This window comes from Mustelus asterias, chromosome 9 (genome assembly GCF_964213995.1).
Source record: "Mustelus asterias chromosome 9, sMusAst1.hap1.1, whole genome shotgun sequence".
Classification (NCBI taxonomy): Eukaryota; Metazoa; Chordata; class Chondrichthyes; order Carcharhiniformes; family Triakidae; genus Mustelus; species Mustelus asterias.
The window spans coordinates 101,880,929-101,902,848 of record NC_135809.1 but is presented as its reverse complement, the minus strand read 5'-3'; the positions used below and the strand labels follow the sequence as shown (position 1 = coordinate 101,902,848).

Here is a 21,920-nt window from a genome sequence, read left to right as displayed (position 1 = left end):
CAGGAAAACAGTTTTATTTTGAATCTCACTAAAACTTAAAAAAACAGAAAGATGATGAATCAGGCACAGTTAAGTCAAATTGCAACCTACAATTCCACAGTTCAAAAACATCACTTTGGCCTTGGTGGCAGTTTCAAGAGGCAAGTTTGTTTCTAGGATCAGAAAATATTATCAAGCAATTTTAAAAATATACATTTAGAGCACTTGTGTGCTGCAACATCTTGACTGCCAAAGTTGGGGTTTAAAGTATCACATCTCCATCGGAATGTGACAGGATATTTTCAAGTCTAAATAAAATGAAATAATTGATACCAACGTGTAATTTTTCACTTTGTGCCAAGAATGATGTCATGCTTATTGCAGGTTTTAAAATCATTTTCTAATTACATAACTGTTGCCATTATTGAGTTTCTTTATGGTTTATTTATTTTAAAAGCACAGACCTCTCGCAATATTTTCTGGCCATAATACGATTTGCACCTCGGTGCATGGGGCAGGAGAATTGCTTCCCCCCGAATTCCCCTTGCAATAATGCTTCTCTATCTCCTGATGTATGGAAGCAATGAAATTAAGATTACAGGTGTTCAGCACAGAGAGCACCTAATCTGTGTTTAGACACTCCACTGTCTGTCTGGAACTGTACCTTAAGCTCTCTATCATTTGCCATTTCAATTCTCTGCAACTCCCACTCTGGACTCCTTGTTCAATGTTCCATTGGAATGAACTGCAAACTTGAGAAACAGCCCTTCATCCTTCTGCCAGAATACAAGAACATAAGAATTTAAGCTGGAGTAGGTCATTTGGCCCCTCAGACCTGCTGCAACATTGAATGAGATCAAGGCTGATCTATTTGTGGCTTTATCTCCTTTCCAGTCTGCCCCCTGTAACCTTGATTCCCTTGTTGATCAAAGATATACTTACTTAAATCATGTATGTAAATCACATAATTACATCAGGATTTAAATCAGCTAATCTGGCTCACGCTTCACTTGGCGTGAACCAGATTTTGTCAGAGAGAATCCCAAAACGTAAATCACATTTGGCTCCTCTTGCGATGTTCTCTGGCCACAATACAATTTGTACCTGGGCGCCCGGGGTAGGAGAATCCCGTCCCCCCACCCCCCCCGTCCCAAATTCCACTTGCAATAAACATCAGAATTCCATTCACCTACTTAATTACTTGTACTAATAGTAACATTTTTTGACTTATGTACTAGAACACCCAGATCCCTCTGTATCGTAGAATTCTGCAGTCTCTCTCCATTCAACAAATCTTCTGCTTTTTTAAATTCTTTCTGACAAAAGGGACAAGCTCACATTTTCCCACATTATTTCGTCCTCAACTGCTTTCTGTGGTACCAAATTCCACAGGCTTACCACTCTCTGGGTGAAGAAATTTCTCTTCATCTCAGTCCTGAATGGTCTACCCATATCCTCAGAATGTGATCCCTGATTCTGGACTTCCCCATTATTGGAAATATCCTTCCTGCATCTACCCTGTCCAGTCCTGTTAGAGTTTTGTAGGTTTCTATGAGATCCCCCTCATTCTTCTGAACTCCAGTGAACATAATCCTAACTGACTCCATCTCTCCTCATACATCAGTCCTGCCATCCCTGGAATCAGTCTGTTAAATCTTCACTGCACTCCTTCTATAACAAGAACATCCTTTCTTAGTTATGGAGATCAAAACTGCTCACAGTATTCCAGGTGTGGCCTCACCAAGGTCCTGTATAATTGGAGCAAGACATCCTCTCACCATGAAGGACAACCATTTGCCGCTTTTACCGTCTGTCCGCATCTTCTTGCTTATCCTCAGTGACTGGTGTACAAGCACATCCAGGTCTTATTGCACATTCCCCTCTCTCAATTTAGAAAATTGCCTTCCTGTTTTTGCTATCAAAGTGGATAAACTCACACTTATCCAGATTATACTGCATCTGCCATACATTTGCTCACTCACTCAGCTTGTCCAAATCACACACAAGTAGCTCTGCATCCTCCTCACAGCTCACCCTCCCATCCAGCTTTGTATCATCTGCAAATTTGGAGATATCGCATTTAATTCCCTTACCTAAATTATTAGGAGATATTATGAGTAGCTGAGGTCTGAGCATTAATCCCTTTGCTACCCCACTAGTCATTGCCTGCTATTTGGAAAAATACCTGTCTGTTAACCAGTTTTCTATCCATCTCAATATACTACCCCCAATCCCATGCGCTTTAATTTAAATGCTAATCTCTTATTTGGGACTTTGTTGAAAGCCTTCTGAAAGTCTAATAAAACCACATCCACTGGCTCCCCCTCATCAACTCTACTAGATACACCCTTGAAGAATTCCAGTAGATTTGTCAAATATGATTTCCAGTTCATAAATCCACACTGACTCTGTTAAATTCTGGCACTGTTTTCCAAATCCTCTGTTCTAAAATCCTTGATAATGGACTTGAGAATTTTCCCTACTACCATCGTCAGGCTGACTGGTTTATAATTCCCTGTTTTCTCTCTACCTCCCTTTTTAAATAATGGGGTTACATTAGCTACCCTCCAATCTGTAGGAACTGTTCCAAAGTCTATAGAATCTTGGAAAATGACCAGCAATGCATCCACTATTTCCAGAGCCACTTCCTTAAGTAGTCTGGGATTTTGATTATTAGGCCCTGGGGATTTATCGGCTTTCAATCCAATCAATTTCCCGAACACCATTTCCCTACAAATACTCATCGCCTTCAGTCCCTCTCTCTCACTAAAGCCTGTGTTCCTCAACATTTCTGGTACGTTATTTGTGTCCTCCTTTGCGAAGACAGAACCAAAGTATGTATTTATTTGGTCAGCCATTTCTTTGTTCTCCATTTTACACTTCCCTGTTTCTAACTGTAAGGGACTTACATTTTTCTTCACCAATCTTTTTCTCTTCACAGACATGTAGAAAATTTTACAATCAGTTTTTCTGTTTCCCTCAAGCTTATTCTAATATTCTATTTTCTCCTGCTTAATCAATCCCTTGGTATTTCTTTGCTGAATTCTAAATGCTCCCAATCCTGAGGTCTCTTGATTTTGTTCTGACCAATTTGCCCCTTCCTTGGATCTAATACTATTTCTAATTTCACTTGTAAGCTATTGTTTGCTCACCTTTCCCATTTTAGTTTTGTGCCAGATAGGAATAAACAATTGTTGCAATTCACCCATGTGCTCTTTGAATATTTTCCATTGCCTATCCACCATCATCTCTTTAAGTAACATTTTCCAAACCATCATAGCCAACTCGCGCCTCATATCATTGTAGTTGTTTTTATTCCGATTCAGACCCCAGTCTCAGAAGCAACTACGTCACTCTCCATCTTGATGAAGAACTGTAGAATATTATGATCGCTTATCCTCAAGGAGTCTCGCACAACTAGATTGCCGATTATTCCTTCCTCATTACACAGTACCCAGTTTAGGATGGTCTGTTCTCAAGTTGGTTCCTCAGTGTACTGGTCCAGAAAACCATCCTGTATATGCTCCAAGAATTCTTCCTCAATGGTATTGTTACTCATTTGATTTGCCCAATCTATATGCAGATTAAAGTCATCCATAATTACAGAGGTATGCGTCTCTATTTTCCTATTTAATGGCGTTTGCAAAATCACACTACAATTTGTGGTCTATATGCAACCACCACTAACTTTTTTGTCCCTTATTGTTTCTCAGCTCTACCCATATAGATTCCACATTGTAGGAGCTAATATATTTCCTCACTGTTGCGTTAATTTGCTCTTGAACCAGCAATGCAACTTCACTACCTTTTCTTTTTTGTCTGTCCTTCCTAAATACTGAATACCTCCTGAATGTCAGTTCCTATCCCTGGTCACCCTGCAGCCATGTCTTCATAATCCTGACAATATCATAGCCGCCTACATCTATTTGCGCAATGAATTCATCCACTATATTGCAAATACCCCATGCGCTAAGGCACAAAGCCTTAAAGCTTGTCTTTATAACGTTACTTGTCCTGTTCCCACTATTTTCCACTGTAGCCCTGTTTGATTTCCCTCTCTACCACTTTTCTTATTCCCCTTTCTGCCTTTTGTTCTTGTCCTGGATTCCCCCTCCTCTGACACCAGCATAGGTTCCCATCCCGCTGCCACTTTAATTTAAATCCTCCCCAACTACTTTAGCAAATACTTTCCCTAGGACATCCCAGTCCTGCCCAGGTGTAACCCATCCAGTTTGTGCTGGTTCCACTTCCTCAGAACTGGTCCCAGTATCCGAGGAATCTAAAACCTGTCTCTCGCACCATCTCTTCAGCCATGTATTCATCTGATATATCCTGATATTTATAGTCAGATGTGGCACTGGTAGTGATCCTGAAATCACTACCTTTGAGGTCCTACTTTTCTTACTTTCTATCTCTTTATATTCTATTTTAGTTTTCAAAAAAAGGAAGAGGTCCTATGTCATTTGTATTAATGTGTACCATAAACACTGGCTGTTCACCCCCTCCTTCAGAATGTCTTACAACCACTCCGAGACATCCTTGACTCAAGCACTAGGGAGGTAAAATACCATCCTGGAGCCTCGTTTGCGGCCATAGAAACGATTAGCCCCCTTACAATGTGAATCCCTTAGAATTATTACATTTTCACATTTTTTACCCATCCCTTGTGCCACAGAGCCAACTGTGGTGCAACCAATTGGGCTGCTGTTGCTTTCCCCTGAGAGGCCATACCCCTCAACAGTATACAAAGCAGAATATTTATTTTGGAAGGGAATAGCCACAGGAGATTTCTGCACTGCCTGCCGAGTCCCCTTCCTCTGCCTGGTGGCCATCCATTCCCTTCCTCCCTGTGGAGTCTGAGCCTGTGGTGTGGCTAACTCTCATATATGTGCTAGCCACAATACTCTCTGCCACAGGGATGCTCCACAGTGTTCCCAGCTGCCGCTCCACCTCCAAAACCTGGGTCTCCGGGAGCTGCAGCTGGAGACACTTTCTGCACACGTTGGCCTCAGGGAATGGAGATGTTCCTGGCTTCCCACAGAAGGCATGAGGCGGACACCATGGCTTTGAGCTCTCCTGCCATGACATACCCTTTTAAATTAAACCTTTTAGAAGATGCTTAAAATTTACTTGACTTTGCGCATTATTCACCAATCAGTTCTCTTCCTCATAACCTCTATTCCTACAGCAAAACCACTCTCTGAAGATTAAAAACTTAGCCACAAAAGGCATGGTGGCACAGTGGTTAGCACTGCTGCCTCACTGCGCCAGGGACCCAGGTTGATTCCAGGCTTGGGTCACTATCTGTGCGGAATCGGTATGTTCTCCCCGTGTCTGCCTGGGTTTCCTCCCACAGTCCGAAAGACGCGCTGGTTAGGTGTATTGGCCATGCTAAATTCTCTTTCAGTGTACCCAAACAGGTGCCGGAGTATGGTGACTCGGGGATTTTCACAGTAACTTAATTACAGTGTTAAATGTAAGCCTACTAGTGACAATATTAAAATAAAATTTAAAAATCACCCGTTCTACTCTGCACCGAATTCCCACTGTACTTCGGATTCCCAGATAACCACACTCACTCTGACTATGCCTGACTCAGGATGGGCCCAAAGCTAACTGATCAGTGCTGATAATATGTAATCCCCTAAGTCATGCATTCTTGTTTTATGTAGGGACCTTTGATGCTCCATCTTAGTGAATGTCTTAATGAAATCCAAGTATACCACATCAGCAGGTTCCCGTTTATGCATCTTGCTTGTTGTTTCCTCAAGGAACACTAATCAATTAGTCAAACACGATTTTCTTTTCACAAAACCTTGCTGACTCTGCCTCATCACATTATCATTTTCTAAATGTCTGGCTATTGCCTCCTTAATAAGTAGTTGTTTGGTAATACAGAACTTGCATATTTCTGAAAAAAGATGTTGTTGACACTTTTTGCCTTGCACTCATTAGGACAGATACTCTGTAAATATATGCAGTATGAATTTTTGTTCCCTTTACAATTGGTATTCCTGTACGCTTCTCCTAATGGGTGCAAAATGAAAATCTTCGACAGCATGTCTCTTTTTTCAGCAATACTCAACCTCCTTAATCATGGAATCCATGGCTTTCCCTATGACTGATGTTAGGCTAGCAAGCCTATAGTTTCCTGCTTTCTGTCTCCCTTTGTTCTTCAACAAAAGTGATACATTTGCAAGTTTCCGGTCTGCTGGGATCTTTCCAGTGTATTTTGGAAAATATAACCAATGTTTCTCCTCTGTGCAGTTACTTCTTTCAAAACCCTAGGATGCAGGCCATCTGGTCCCGGGGACATGTAAACCTTAAGTTCTGATAGATTACCAGATTACCAAGTGATTGTGATTGTTCTAAGTTGCTCCCTCTATTTTATTCCTTGATTTTTTAAAATGGATTTTATTTAGGGTTAGGGATGTTTTTGTGTCTTCTGCAGTGAAGATGGACACAAAATACTGTTCAATATTTTCTTGTTTCCCATTATTAATTCCGCAGAAACACTCTCTTCACAGTGCTCTGTCGTAAATACTAACTTTAATGATTTCAGATCTTAACTATAGATTCAAATTTCTCTTTGTTAGATGCTACTGGCATGTAGGAAGAGTGCGTAGGAACTCTAGGCCACTGCCATCATAATAGGGAAATGTACAGCATTGGGAGTCAGCTTCCAATGCTGTACATTTAGGGTGGCATGGTGGCTTCGCGGGACCAGGGTTCAATTCCCAGCTTGGATCACTGTCTGTGTGGAGTTTGCACATTCTCCCCATGTCTGCATGGGTTTCTTCCGGGTGCTCCAGTTTCCTCCCACAGTCCAAAGATGTGTGGGTTAGGCTGATTGGCCATTTTAAATTGCCCCTTAGTGTCAGGGGGAGTAGCTAGGGTAAATGCATGCAGTTATGGGGATAGGGCCTGGATGGGATTGTGGTCAGTGCAGACTCGATAGGTCAAATGGCCTCCTTCTAAACTGTAGGGATTCTATGATTCCTTATGAAGCAAGCAACCAGACCACCTATAGGAGTGGCTGACACCCCTGAAGCCGAGAAGATATCTGTTGCAGATCTGAATTCATAACACACAAATCTTGTCAGAGTAAGAGACATGGCATAAATTGCTAACTTCTGTTTTCATTAAATTAAACACAATTGAAACGTTGACCTAACTCTGATTAAAAAGTAATACCTTAAACACCTATTTTTCAGATGCTGATTCATTTGCTGCGTTTCCTGTCTTTAATCTTCTACTTTTCTTTTCATGTGATGAGTCATGAAATAAGTTTTAAAAATGTTAACACTCAATCTTAATTGTAGCTGCTGATTTTATGCAGTTTCTGGAGAGATACTAAAGTGCAAGGCATCATCAATCCTCGCCACTCTTCTCCAACCCAACTCTCTCAGTATGAAAAACAATGAGTAACGACAGCGAAGCAGAAATATGGTGCAAGGGAAACATTGTAATTTTAGATAAATATCTGAGGATAAGGGTGTTAAAGGCCATATCCCAGGGTATTTTTCAGAGGTAATTACATTGATTTACTGCACAGCTATATAATGTGGCTGCATGTTTGAGCAGATCAAATCTGAAACCTCTTAGCCATCTAAGCTATCATATAACTGGTCACTTATATCACTGCAAATATCTTTAAATGCAAATTTCACAAATTGACTATTTTAGAAAATATTTTCTAACCCCATTTCTACTGTGATGTTTGAATAGACATGTGACCTGTTCAGATGCCATTGCTTTGTAATGTGTTCTCAGGAAATTCCTGAATGTTTCTCCTCCCAATTTTGTGATTAAAGATTTTTGTTTAGAAAGAAAATGATTTTTAAACTTTTGCTATAATTAAATGAACACAGAGGAAGTAGAAGACGTTATCTAAAGCTCTGGCCACTTGAGATGTAGTAAGAAATGAATTGTGGTGTTTCTTGTTCTATTGCTTTAGCCATATCAGGAAGTGAGATTAGCTGTTTGAAAGAATGTGTATGAAATGGAATGTCTTATCTGGTTGTGGCAGTACTGGCTCTATTGATAACGCCGACAAAGCATAGTAATCTGGGTATACAATTTATAGTTTAATATTTAAATTGAAACATTTGGGTTTTATTTGATTGAATTCTGGCAGTGATGACTATATGTAAATTTTGGAATTAAATATATTTTTGAATGAAATTTTTGACTGCCTTGTAAAAATGGGAATTATGTACATAGAAGAATTCCAAGGTTGGGTGATGGATTTCAGGATTTTAGTTTATGCTGGTAAAGAAGGAAATTACTTTGCTACAATGTAGTCTTTCAAAAGAAACTTTGAAGAGCAGAGATTAAAATGACAATTTCAAAAGTAAATGTCTGCATACATTATGAGAGGGAGGTTCTTTCCCTTTACTGTCCAAATGATTAAGCTATGGGCTGTTTTTAATTTATGAACTGCCAAAGAGTAGGCCCACTCAAGGATAAAGGAGAAAGGTTATGTGTGGAGCCAAAGGAAGAGGATAAGATCCTTAATGAGTACTGTGCATCGGCATTCACCAAAGAGAGGGACGTGGGGGATGTTGAGGTGAAGGAAGGGTGTGTGAATACTCTCAAGCAGGTCAATATAATGAAGGAAGAAATGTTGGGTGTCTTAAAATGCATTAAAGTAGACAAGTCCCCAGGGCTACGTGGGATCTTTCCCAGGATACTATGGGAGGCAAGTGAGAAATAGCTGGGGGCCATAACAAATATCTTTGCATCCTCTTTGGTCACAGGCGTGGTTCCAGAGGATTGGAGAATGTTATTCCTTTGTTTGAGAAGGGAAACAGAGATAATCCACATAATTGCAGACCGGTGAGCCTGATATCAGTGGTGAGGAAGTTGTTTGAGAAGATTCTGAGAGACAGGATTTATTCACATTCGGAAGTGAATGGACTTGTTCGTGATGGGCAGCATGGTTTTGTGTGGGGAAGGTCATGTCTCACCAACTTGATTTTTTTGAGGAGGTGACAAGAATGATTGAGGGAAAGGTGGTGGATGTTGTCTACATGGACTTAGGTGAGGCATTTGACAAGGTCCTCCATGGCAGGCTGGTACGAAAGGTAAAGTCTCATGGGATCTGGGATGTGCTGGCTCGATGGATTCAGAACTGGCTTGGTCTTAGAAGACAGAGAGTAACGGTAGAAGGATGCTTTTCAGAATGGAGATCAGTAACCAATGGTGTTCCGCAGGGATCAGTGCTGGGACCTTTGTTGTTTGTAATATATAAAGATCTGGAGGAAAATGTAGGTGGTGTGATTAGTGGGTTTGCGGATAGCACAAAAATTGGAAGAGTTGCAGATAGCGACAAGGATTGTCAAAGGATACAGCAGGATATAGATTGTAGACTTGGGCAGAGAAATGACAGATGGAGTTTAATCTAGACAAATGCGAGGTGATACATTTTGGAAGATCAAATTCAGATGTGAATCGTACAGTAATGGCAGAACCCTTAGCAGCATTGACATACAGAGGGATCTGGGTGTACAGCTCCATGGATCCTTGAAAGTGACAACACAGGTGGATAAGATGATCAAGAAGGCATACAGTATGCTTGTCTTCATTGGCTGGGGTATCAAGTATAATAGTTAGCAAGTTATGTTACAGCTGTATAAAACTTTAATTGAGTCGCATTTGGAATATTGCGTGCAGTTCTGGTCGCCACGCTACCAGAAGGACATGGATGTTTTGGAGAGGGTGCAAAGAAGATTTACCAGGATGTTGCCTGGTCTGGAGGGTTTAGGAGTGAGAAGAGGTTGAATAAACTCAGATTGTTTTCACTGGAAAGACAGAGGCTGAGGGACCTGATAGAAGTCTACAAAACTATGAGAGGCATAGATAGGGTGGATAGTCAAAGACTTTTTCACAGATGGAAGGGTTGACTACAAGAGGGCACAGGTTTAAGGTGAGAAGTGTTAAGTTTAGGGGAGATGTGTGGGGAAAGTTTTTCACACAGGGTCGTGGGTGCCTGAAATGGACTATCAATGGAGGTGATGAAAGCAGACACGTTAGCAACGTTCAAGGTGTATCTTGATAGATACATGAATGGGAGCCTAACAGAGGGATAGAAAACATGTATCGGTGTAGGTTTGGTGGGTCAAAGGGCCTGTTCCTGTTCTGTATTATTCTTTTAAACTAAACAAAACTAAAATAATTTGCATGTTTATCAACTTTGTCTACAACAATAAATGTGTGCTACAGAATCCAACCTCTGATTCAACCACAAACAGCAAATGCTGGAAAATCTCAGCAGGTCTGACAGCATCTGTGGGGTGAGAATAGAGCCAATGTTTCGAGTCTTGGTGAAGGGTCATCTAGATTCGAAACGTTGCTTCTATTCTCTCCCCACAGGTGCTGTCAGACCTGCTGAGATTTTCCAGCACTTTCTGTTTTTGTTTCAGATTCCAGCATTTGCAGTATTTTGCTTTTACCTGATTCAACCAGCTGGAAACCAGATCAGTAGAGTGATGGGGAAAGCAAGTCGGGGTGCGGGAAGGGGGACATCAGAGTGGAAGGGGGGAAAGGTGGACATCATTGGGCAGGCAGGAGGAGGGAAACATTGAAATGTAGAAACATAGAAACCAGGAGGAGTGGGCTATTCGGCCCTTCAAGCCTGCTCTACCATTCAATATGATTATGGCTGATCCTCTATCTCTGTGCCATATTTCTGCTTTCCCCCCATACCTTTTGATGCCATTAAAATCTTTTTAAAAATCTATCTCTTCCTTGAATACATTCAGTGACTTGGCCTCCACAGTCTTCTGTGGTAGAGAATTCGAGAGGTTCACTACCCTTTGAGTGAAGAAATGTTTCCATAGACCCTCCAGCCAGAGGAAACAAAATCCCTGCATCTAGTCTTCCCATCCTGTTAGAATTTTATACATTTCAATCAGATCCCCTCTCCCCTTCTAAACTCTGGTGAACACAAGCCCTGTCAAACTAATCTCTCCTCATAGGGCAGTTCTGACAACCCCAGTATCAGCCTAATGAACCTCTGCTGCACTCCTTCAATGGCAAGGATATCCTTTATTAGATGGGGATACCAAAAACTGCATGCTGTATTCCAGGTCTGGTCTCACCAAGGCCCTGTATAACTTCAGTAAGACATCCCCACATTTGAACTCAAATCCTCTTGCAATGAAGGCCAACATATCATTTGCCTTCCTAATTGCTTGCCGCACCTGTCTCTTCCACTTTCATTGACTGGTATAAAAGGACACTCTGATCCCTTTTGTACATTCACATTTTCCAAAATACTATTTAAATAATACCCTTCCTTTCTGTTTTTCATACAAGTGTATTACTTCACATTTAGCCATTTTGTATAGCATTTGCCTGTATTTGCCCATTCACATATCTTGTCCAGATCATCTTGAAACCTCCTTGCACGCTCCCCTCAACACACGATTCCGCCCAGTTTTGTGTCATTAGCAAACTTGGAAACATTACGTTTAGCTCCTTCATCCAGGTCATTTATATATATCGTGAACAGCTGGGGCCCAAACATTGATCGCTGCGGTATCCCACTAGTAACTGCCTGCCACTCAGGAAAAACCCATTTATTCCCATTCTCTGTTTTTGATCCATGCCTTTACATTACCCCCTATCCCATGTGCTTTAGTTTTGCCCACTGACCTCTTATGAGAGATCACATCAAAAGCCTTCTGAAAGTCCAAATGCACCACATCCACAGCTTCTCTCTCATTTATTATACTAGTTACATCCTTAAAAAGCTCCAGTAATTTGTTAAGCATAATTGGCTTTTCATAAACCATTGATGGCTTTGCCCAATCTCTTTAAGATTTTGAAATGTTCTGTTATCATGTCTTTTATACTAGACTCTGACATCTTCCCCACTAGTGATGTCAGGCTAACTGGTCTGTACTTCTCCCTTTTTTCTCTCCCCACTTTTTTAAATAGTGAGGTTACATTTGCCACTCGTCAATCTGTAAGAACTGCTCCAGCATCGATACAATTTTGGAAGAGGGTCACCAACGCGTCCAGTATTTTCTGGGCCACTTCCTTTGGTACTCTGGGATGAAAGATGGCTATTGAGAGGCAGCAGGGGGTTGGGGAAGGCAGCCATCATTGGGCGGGCAGGTGGGGTGGGGGTGAAAGGCAGTCATCAGGTGGGAGGGATGGTGGCCATCTTCGGGCAGCGAGGGGCAGGGGCATTGTGTGTCTGAATGGTGTGTGTGTGTGTTTGTGTGCATGTCAGAGAGAGGGGGCTGACTGAATGGGGGTGGTGGATGAGTGTGTGAGAGAGGGAGGGGTGGGTGTGTGTGTGGGTGGGAGGGAGGGGTGTGTGTGTGGGTGGGAGGGAGGGGTGTGTGTGTGGGTGGGAGGGAGGGGTGTGTGTGTGGGTGGGAGGGAGGGGTGTGTGAGGAAGGGAGGGAGGGGTGTGTGTGTGTGTGTAAGAGGGCGGCGCGCGTGAGAGGGGGAGGGGAGGGCAGGGTGCGCGTGAGAGGGGGGGGGAGGGCAGGGCGCGCGTGAGAGGGGGGAGGGGAGGGCAGGGCGCGCGTGAGAGGGGGGAGGGGAGGGCAGGGCGCGCGTGAGAGAGAGGGGGAGGGGAGGGCAGGGCGCGCGTGAGAGAGAGAGGGGGAGGGGAGGGCAGGGCGCGTGTGAGAGAGGGGAGGGGAGGGCAGGGCACGTGTGAGAAAGGGGGCGGGGAGGGCAGGGCGCGCGTGAGAGGGGGGGAGGGCAGGGCGTGCGGGCATGAAGTGGGGAGGGCAGGGCGCGCGGGGGTCGGGCAGGGCGCGCGGGGGTCTATGTGCGTGTGAAGGGTGATTATATGAGAGAGGTGTGTGTGGGGTGATTGAGTGCGTTTGTGGGGGGTGAGGAGTGATTGTGTGTGTGTGGAATGATTGTGTATGTATGAGTGTGTGAGAGAGGTGATTGTGTCTATATGTGTGTGGGGTGATTGTGTATGAGAGAGGGGTAAGTATGTGCATTCTTGAGTCTGAAATGAGAATCCTGTTCTCCGGCAGCACTCAATTTTAAATTAATTTGTGAGCAAAAGATCAGCATCACTCCCATTAAAAATGACAGAAAAGATAAGAGGTATCTATTGAATGAAAGAACATTTTAATTATACAAAATGTTTACATATGAAAACATAAAAACATCTTTTAAGTTTGTTTTGTTATGTTTGTACCTCTTGCGCAATAATCTTTTTGTGGTTGGCTTCTTCAGTATAATAAGTGTTTCTTCGGGGTTCCAAAGTTTGGGAAATCCCAAAGCCCTATTCTGAGTAACACTATACTTTGTACTAGGGTGATTAAAGCTGTACTTTGCCATCACATGTGCATAGAAACCAGTCTAGCTCTCGAAGCATCACATCAAATTGTGCCAGAGCTTCATCAGTTTCTGGAATAATCCATTTGACACCAGCTATGAACAGCCATACATTATCAACTTTATCTTACTATCATGCTTAGCGACAAAGAAAATGAGACATTTTGGGCTTTGTGAAGGAAAATAACCCTGCATTCTGTCTTTGCTTGCTTTGTATTTTTCGGCCTCTTGTGATACACACCGGGGAGATGTTAGACTTAAGGAAATTGAATTTTTGGGAGCTCCTGCAGTTTCATTTTTGGGAGAAGGCTCTCTCTGCGACTTAACTGAGCTAAAAGAGGCAGAGAAACTATTTGGAAATAGCATATCAGTGTGTACCTTGATCGCTAAAGGATGTAATAGCTTTGCATTCTTGAAATTAATGCTGAGTTCATTTGCAGGTCAAGACGATTACCATGGGTTTGTTTGACAGGTTAATTATTAAACAGAAGACATTGTACAACAGGCAGCTCTTGGAGAGAAGGAGCTGAACCACAACATTTTAAGATTTATTTTGCCAAATCATAGAAGTAAAATTGTAAGTTATCCTGATTGCAAGAATCAGCGTTTTAACAATTTTACGCTTGCCGTGAAGCTGCGCAAAAGCTTTTTTTCTTGTTGTAACTTTGTTTTCTGTGTTCAGTCACAGCTGTTAAAAATGTGGAAGTCAGATCTGAGACTGTCATGTAGGAAGAATGATCCAATCAGGTGTAGTGGAATAAGTATCTGTGTGCGAATAAGAAGTGTCTGAGGTTGGGTCTGTATAAAATATTAATAGAACTAGTGTATGCTGATTAAATACACAAAGTTAGATGCAAGTAATGATTTTTGGCAATTACATCATGATGAAGAATCTTACGTTGCTCACAACCTCCCTGACACCGTTTGGGAGATTTTGTTTCAACAGACGTCCCTTTGACATCACATAAGCTCCAGAAATCTTCCAGAGTACAATGTAAAGCGTCCTAAATAGACTAGATGAAGTTGCATGTCACATGGATGATATCCTGATCCATGGACTCAGACAGAAAATCGTACTGGAGTGCGAGCTGTGTTGCTATGCCTATAGGAAGGAAGACTTGCACTCAAAAACATAGAACATAGAACATTACAGCACAGAACAGGCCTTTCGGCCCACGATGTTGTGCCGAGCTTTATCTGAAACCAAGATCAAGCTATCCCACTCCCTATCATCCTGGTGTGCTCCATGTGCCTATCCAATAACCGCTTAAATGTTCCTAAAGTGTCTGACTCCACTATCACTGCAGGCAGTCCATTCCACACCCCAACCACTCTCTGCGTAAAGAACCTACCTCTGATATCCTTCCTGTATCTCCCACCACGAACCCTATAGTTATGCCCCCTTGTAATAGCTCCATCCACCCGAGGAAATAGTCTTTGAACGTTCACTCTATCTATCCCCTTCATCATTTTATAAACCTCTATTAAGTCTCCCCTCAGCCTCCTCCGCTCCAGAGAGAACAGCCCTAGCTCCCTCAACCTTTCCTCATAAGACCTACCCTCCAAACCAGGCAGCATCCTGGTAAATCTCCTCTGCACTCTTTCCAGCGCTTCCACATCCTTCTTATAGTGAGGTGACCAGAACTGCACACAATATTCCAAATGTGGTCTCACCAAGGTCCTGTACAGTTGCAGCATAACCCCACGGTTCTTAAACTCCAACCCCCTGTTAATAAAAGCTAACACACTATAGGCCTTCTTCACAGCTCTATCCACTTGAGTGGCAACCTTTAGAGATCTGTGGATATGGACCCCAAGATCTCTCTGTTCCTCCACAGTCTTCAGAACCCTACCTTTGACCCTGTAATCCACATTTAAATTAGTCCTACCAAAATGAATCACCTCACATTTATCAGGGTTAAACTCCATTTGCCATTTTTCAGCCCAGCTTTGCGTCCTATCTATGTCTCTTTGCAGCCTACAACAGCCCTCCACCTCATCCACTACTCCACAAATCTTGGTGTCATCAGCAAATTTACTGATCCACCCTTCAGCCCCCTCCTCTAAGTCATTAATAAAAATGACAAAGAGCAGAGGACCAAGCACTGATCCCTGTGGCACTCCGCTCGCAACCTGCCTCCAATCCGAAAATTTTCCATCGACCACCACCCTCTGTCTTCGATCAGACAGCCAGTTACCTATCCAATCGGCCAACTTTCCCTCTATCCCACACCTCCTCAGTTTCATCATAAGCCGACCATGGGGGACCTTATCAAACGCCTTACTAAAATCCATGTATATGACATCAACTGCCCTACCTTCATCAACACAAATGAGAATTCTTGCAACTGAATGTCAGGTTCCTTGGGCATACTGTGGATGCATCTGGTATCAGAGCTGATCCACAAGCCGCAAGTAATCATGGAGTTTCCACCTCCGAACCTGACAGAGATCCAGAGATTTATGGGTATGGCAAACCAAGTCAGAAAGTTCCTGCCCAACCTAGTTACCATCAATGAGACATTACATCAGATGTTCTGACTGGACAATACATGGTGCTGGGAGGTAGCACAACACAAGGGGTCTTTTTGGAAAATCAAGAGATGCTAATATCAACTGATGCTTTAGCTCAGTATGACCCAGAGCTACCCACTATCATTGCTACAGTGCATCTTCTTTAGAACTGTGAGCTGTACTCTTTCAGATACAGACAGATGGAAAGCGCAGACCAGTTTACTATGATTCCATTCACTGACAGAGGCTGAACAAGAGATATCCAGTGATAGAGAAAATGTTCTTAGTCTCCACTTCAAGGTGGAGATAGACCAACAAACCTTTAGTGACCTCTTGAATTCCAAGGATTTAGCAAAATGCCTCCCTGAGCACAAGGTTTCAGACTGAAGATGATGTTTGCTGCAAAGACAGAATATGTTCCAGGAAAACAGTAGACTGCAGCAGATATTTTTCCTTGTATTCCTGTGGTAATGTCTGATTAAGATGATGTTGTTGAAGAGGTTTGCATCGACAGCAGTCACAATTTTACCAGCAACAACTCAACAAAATTAAATCAGAGATGCACAAAAAGGTGATGAAGAATGCACACCTGAGTGTCATTGATGTTTTACTCATCTATGACGAGAGAGTGGTTATTGCTGTAGTTCTGAAACTCAATATGTATTGCAATGATTGCACCATGGACATTTGGGCATCAGAAATTTTGAATCGGAGCAAGAAATTCTGTTTGGTGGCCAAGTCTCTCAAAGTAATTGGAAGAGATTATATCAAACTGCATTACGTGTTGTCAGGAGATGAGAGCATTGTTGTCATCTTCCTTCAATGGGGTCTCTTTGAACACTAGAGAAAAAATGTTCTTGATCATAGTAGATGGCTACCCCAGATGGACAGAAGTCAAGCAATTTCTAAAGCCTAATTACATCGCTCAAGGGTTTGCAAAAAATGGAATCCCTGACCTTGTAATCTCAGTAAGAAGTCTCACAACACCAGGTTAAAGTCCAACAGGTTTATTTGGTAGCAAATACCATAAGCTTTCGGAGCACTGCTCCTTCGTCAGATGGAGTGGAACTGTGCTCTCAAACAGTGCAAACAGACACAAAATCAAGTTGCAGAATACTGATTAGAATGCGAATCCTACAGCCAGCCAGGTCTTAAAGGTACAGACAATGTGGGTGGAGGGAACATTAAACACAGGTTAAAGAGATGTGTATTGTCTCCAGACAGAACAGCTAGTGAGATTCTGCAAGCCCAGGAGGCAAGCTGTGGGGGTTACTGATAATGTGACATAAATCCAACATCCCGGTTTAGGCCATCCTCATGTGTGCGGAACTTGGCTATCAGTTTCTGCTCAGCGACACTGCACTGTCGTGTGTCGTGAAGGCCGCCTTGTAATCTCAAGCAGTGGACTGGAGTTTGCGAATGATTACTCTAAAATTTACTGCACCCTATGAATTTGTCCATACTACCAGCTGGCAAAATATTCTCAAGCCAACAGTGAAGGTGAAAGAGCAGTGTGTAACAAAAGCATTGCTGAAGAAGAACAGCATCCAACTTGCACTTAAGAGCTATTGACCAATTCCACTCAAAAATGGTTTGTCACCATGTGGACTCCTAATAGGGAGAAGGCTGAGAACAACCTTCTCTCATGTGTGCACTCATGCCCCATGTGCAAACTGATGACTTGCACAAGGTGAGGGGGAAAGAGGATGAATATTGTTCCAGCTAGATGTGGAACTATGACAAGTGTCTAACAGCACACAACCTTGCCAGACCTCCAATCAGGAGAGCCAAAAGGGATCCTGGACCAAGCTTATAATAGTTGGTTGAACAAATATCACATCCAGAGTCCCATCTCATCCAAACAGATAATGGTTATAGTGAGACAGAACAGACATGCACTACTTGCCATACAGAAGCATCCTTCCACCAGTTAAAGCAGTTATCTGTCCAACTGAACAGACCAGTGATGTTGTCTCACTCAGAGGTCCAGGTGAGGACCAGACTGGTGAATTGGAATCATCTACAAATTCTCCTGATGAGCTGAATCTGAGAATTCAGCCACAGAACTCAAGTTCCCAATCTTCTTCAAAGGAGCTGAGGACACATTCAGGTAGACTGGTGAAACCAGTTGTTCCTATAGAAAAAATGCATGTTGGGAACTTGGGGTGTGGGTGGAGGAAGCAGGGTGGCAATGCAGGTGTGCGGTTTAGGAGATGTAGTATAAGGGGTTAATTTTAACTGTATAATGTAATGATACAGTATACATCACAGGAACTAATGCAGTGTCTCATGATCATGCTCTTTCTTGTTTAACATCATGGCAAGTTGAAGCTACAGTAGGTTGTTTCGTACTAAAGGCAACATTTTCCTTCCCTCCGTAGACTCTAAATATTCTATGTTTGCACAATGAGAACTATAAGTAGAGGAATTCTGGAGCATGGCGGTATTGGGAGAAATGATTTTGAATGTGGGAATAGGAATTTTGATTAAGTACTATTGGGACACCTGAGATAATGTGGGATACAGGGTCTGACAGTATAAGTATTTTAAGACTTCTACAATTTCCTTTGCACAAACTTTTCCAGCAATGGTTCCTCAGCTCTGAAATCAGATCTCTCTTTTAGCATTTCAGAAAATGTAGTGCACTTGCATTCTGTCCTACATGTTGACAATTACAGTGTAAGTGTAGTTTAAACATCAAACACAAGATAATACAGGAATAAAAACAGAAAATGCTAGAAAAACTTAGCAAGTCAGGCAATCTGTGGAGAGAGCAATAAAGTTAATGTTTTGGGTCAATGACTCAAGAACCGGAAAATATTTGAGATGAAGCAGGTTTTAAGTAAGTATAAGGCAGGAGAGGGAGGAAAGGACACAAGAGAAGGCCTGTGATAAGGTGGAGAACAGGAGTGATTAAATGACAGAAGGGATTATGGTGCCAGTGCTATGGCAGAGTTGGGAGGAATGTGCAGTTTATCTCCACAGGTCACAGCATTAATTTTAAAAAAATTGAATTCACTCACCAAAATGGCCAATTATTTGCCTTCACTGCTGTCAGATTCAGAATAAAAGAGACTTTAACCCAGGCTTCTTTCAATAAACTCAGAATGAGTGATTTATTATAAAATGGAACTTCTGTATTAAAAACAAGTAACAAAGACTGATTAACAGTGCATCCATCTATCCCTTTTCAAATACCCCAGTCCATTGCCTGAGATTTGTCCTCCTTGTCTGGACCCATTGTGTTTCCAAAGACAGACAGGTTCCACTGAGATTAGGATCCTAGTGGGTACTGATAACCATTCTATTTTCAAGCAAGGCAAAGAGAGTGTGAGCTGAGCGGCGCTTCCACTTCTCAGTTCATTCATAACTGAGTTTTTTTAAAAAGTTCAAAACTTAAAGCTTATACCTGTGGGTGATTTACATTAAATTACTAGCCTTTGCCTTTTAAGCCAGTTTTGTTCCCCATAAATTAAAGTAATTGCAGTTCAAATAAGCAATTAGCTCTCCCTCCAAGGGCCACGCTGGATAGTTGACTGAAATCACGTGATTTTCTGGAACAGGCCCGCTCGTTGACATTCCAAGGTAAACCTATGACCTATTTTACAAAAAGGGGGTGCAGGTACTGGAAAGTTATTAAGAATACTGGAGGATGGTTGTCTTAATTTTTTTTTCAAATAATTTAAAATAAAGGGAATTTGTTAGAATGTAACCGGTGACAATTTTGTATCGGATGTAATGTGACCAATGGTAACAAGCTGTATGAGTCAGCTGACGCAGTAAACCAATTAGGGAAGGATGTGATGGTCAGCTGACTCACTATAAATAAGAACCCTGTTGGGAATTGTGGGGAGCTTGGAGTGGTCCAGGGTGAGGCTCTAAGTTTGGAGAAATATGAAGTTTCTTTATTAAACCCTGTCTTTGATTTATAAGTTGGAGTGAGTTTTGTTATATTTTTATTGTCTGCATTTGAAGAGCTGCTTCTAAAGAAACAGGCTAGGGAAGCAGCAAGTTCTGGAGCACAAGTCTTCATGACTATCGCTGGAATGTTATCAGGGTTCATTGCCTTTTCAGTATCCAGTGCCTTCAACCGTTTCTTAATATCACCGTGGAGTGAATTGAATTGGCTGGAGACTGGCATCTGAGATGTTGGGGCCACTAGAGGAGGCCGAGATGGATCATCTACTCGGCACTTCTGGCTGAAGATTGCTGCGAATGCTTCAGCCTTATCTTTTGCACTGATGTGTTGGCCCTGCCATCATTGAGGATGGGGATGTTTGTGGGGCCTCCTCCTCCAATGAGTTGTTAAATTGTCCACCACCATTCACGACTGGATGTGGCAAGACTGCAGAGCTTAGATCTGATCCGTTGGTTGTGGAATTGCTTAGCTCTATCACTTGCTGTTTATGCCGTTTGGCATGCAAGTAGTCCAGTTTGGTAGCTTCACCAGGTTGATGCCTCATTTTTAGGTATGCCTAGTGTGCTCCTGGCATTCCCTTCTGCACTCTCTATTGAACCAAGGTTGATCCCCTGACTTGATGGTAATGGTTGAGTGGGGGATATGTCGGGCCATGAGGTGTAATTGTATTGGAGTACAATTCCGCTGCTGTTGATGGTCCACAGCGCCTCATGGATGCCCAGTCTTGAGTTGCGAGATTTATTTGAAGTCTGTCCCATTTAGCACAGTGATAGTGCCACACAACACGATGGAGGTTATTCTCAATGTGTTGTAATTGTTATCCTCTACTGTGAAGACAAATAAAAAATATTTGTTCAGTGTCTGCCATTTCCTCTTTCCCCATGAAAACTTCTATATTTCCCTCCAAAGGACCAATATTACTTTAATTCCTTTCATTTTTACATATTTGCTCTTACTAGTTGTTTTTATATTCCTGGCTAGTTTACACTCATATTCTACTTTTCCTTTTTTGAATCAATTTTTGGTGCTTTTGCTAGGAATCCTTATGCTTACCATTATTCTTTGCAACATCATAAGCTCTCTTTTTAATCTAACACATTCTTTAATATTCTTAATAAGCCTTGGATAGATTAATCTTGTTAAGTGTTTTGTTTTTAGATGGAATGCATTTTTGTTGCATATTTTGAATTGTTTCTTTAAATGTTTCTCACTGTTAATTTGTCACCGTACCTTTTTAGTTTTTTTACTCTATTAAATTTAGCCAGCTCTCCTCCAATGTAATTGCCTTTGTTTAAGTTTCTTGTCTGGACTGGAGCATCTCGCTTTCAAACTTAGTATGGAATTCAATTTTATTATGATTACTTTTTCCCAGCAGATCTTCTAGTATGAGATTACTAATTAACATTGTCTCACTGCACATGACTAGATCTAAAATAGCTTCATCCCTTGATTATTGTTCCAGGAAACTTTCAAAAAGCATTCTGCAAGCTCATCGTCCAGGCCATTTTTGCCAATTTCACTGGTCCAATCTGTGTGAAGATAAAATCTCCCCCACAGTTATTACATTGCCTTTGTTACAAGCTCTAATAATTGCTTGCTTATTGCCCTTTCTGATGGTATAGATACTGTTAGGGGGCCAATAAACTACTCCCAGCAGCATTTTCTGAACTTTGTTATTCATAATTTCCATTGATCATGTGAGCCATGATCCTTTCTCACTGCTGTTCTTATGTCATTCCTTACGATCAAGGCCACTCCTACTCCTTTTTCTATCCTGACTTTTAAAAAAAAATGTTGTGGCCTCTGGAATATTTATTTCCCAACCTTGATCACCTTGTGACCATGGGAGGAATTCTCCAGCCATTCACACCAGTGGGATTCTCCAGTCCTGCTGGCAGCGAACCCCCTCCTGCGGGTTTCGTGGCAGTGTGGGGTGACATCAATGGGAAATCCCGTTGACAGTGGCAGGACCAGAGAATCCTGCCGCCAGTGAACAACGCACCACCCCCTGCCATCGAGAAACACAGAGTTGGGAGGCCGGAGAATTTCCCCCCCTTTGTCTCTAGCACTGCTGCCTCACAGCGCCATGGACCCAGGTTCAATTGCCAGCTTGGGTCACTTTGTCTGAAGTTTGCACATTCTCCCCATGTGTGTGTAGGTTTCCTTCGGGTGCTCCGGTTTCCCCCCTCAG

At 42.3% G+C, this 21,920-nt stretch overlaps 1 protein-coding gene across 1 annotated transcript in view; it reads left to right on the top strand.

Annotated features, from left to right (window-relative positions):
• swap70b (switching B cell complex subunit SWAP70b) overlaps positions 1–21,920 on the top strand; it is a 141,840-nt gene that overhangs the window by 40,120 nt on the left and 79,800 nt on the right. The window lies entirely within an intron of this gene.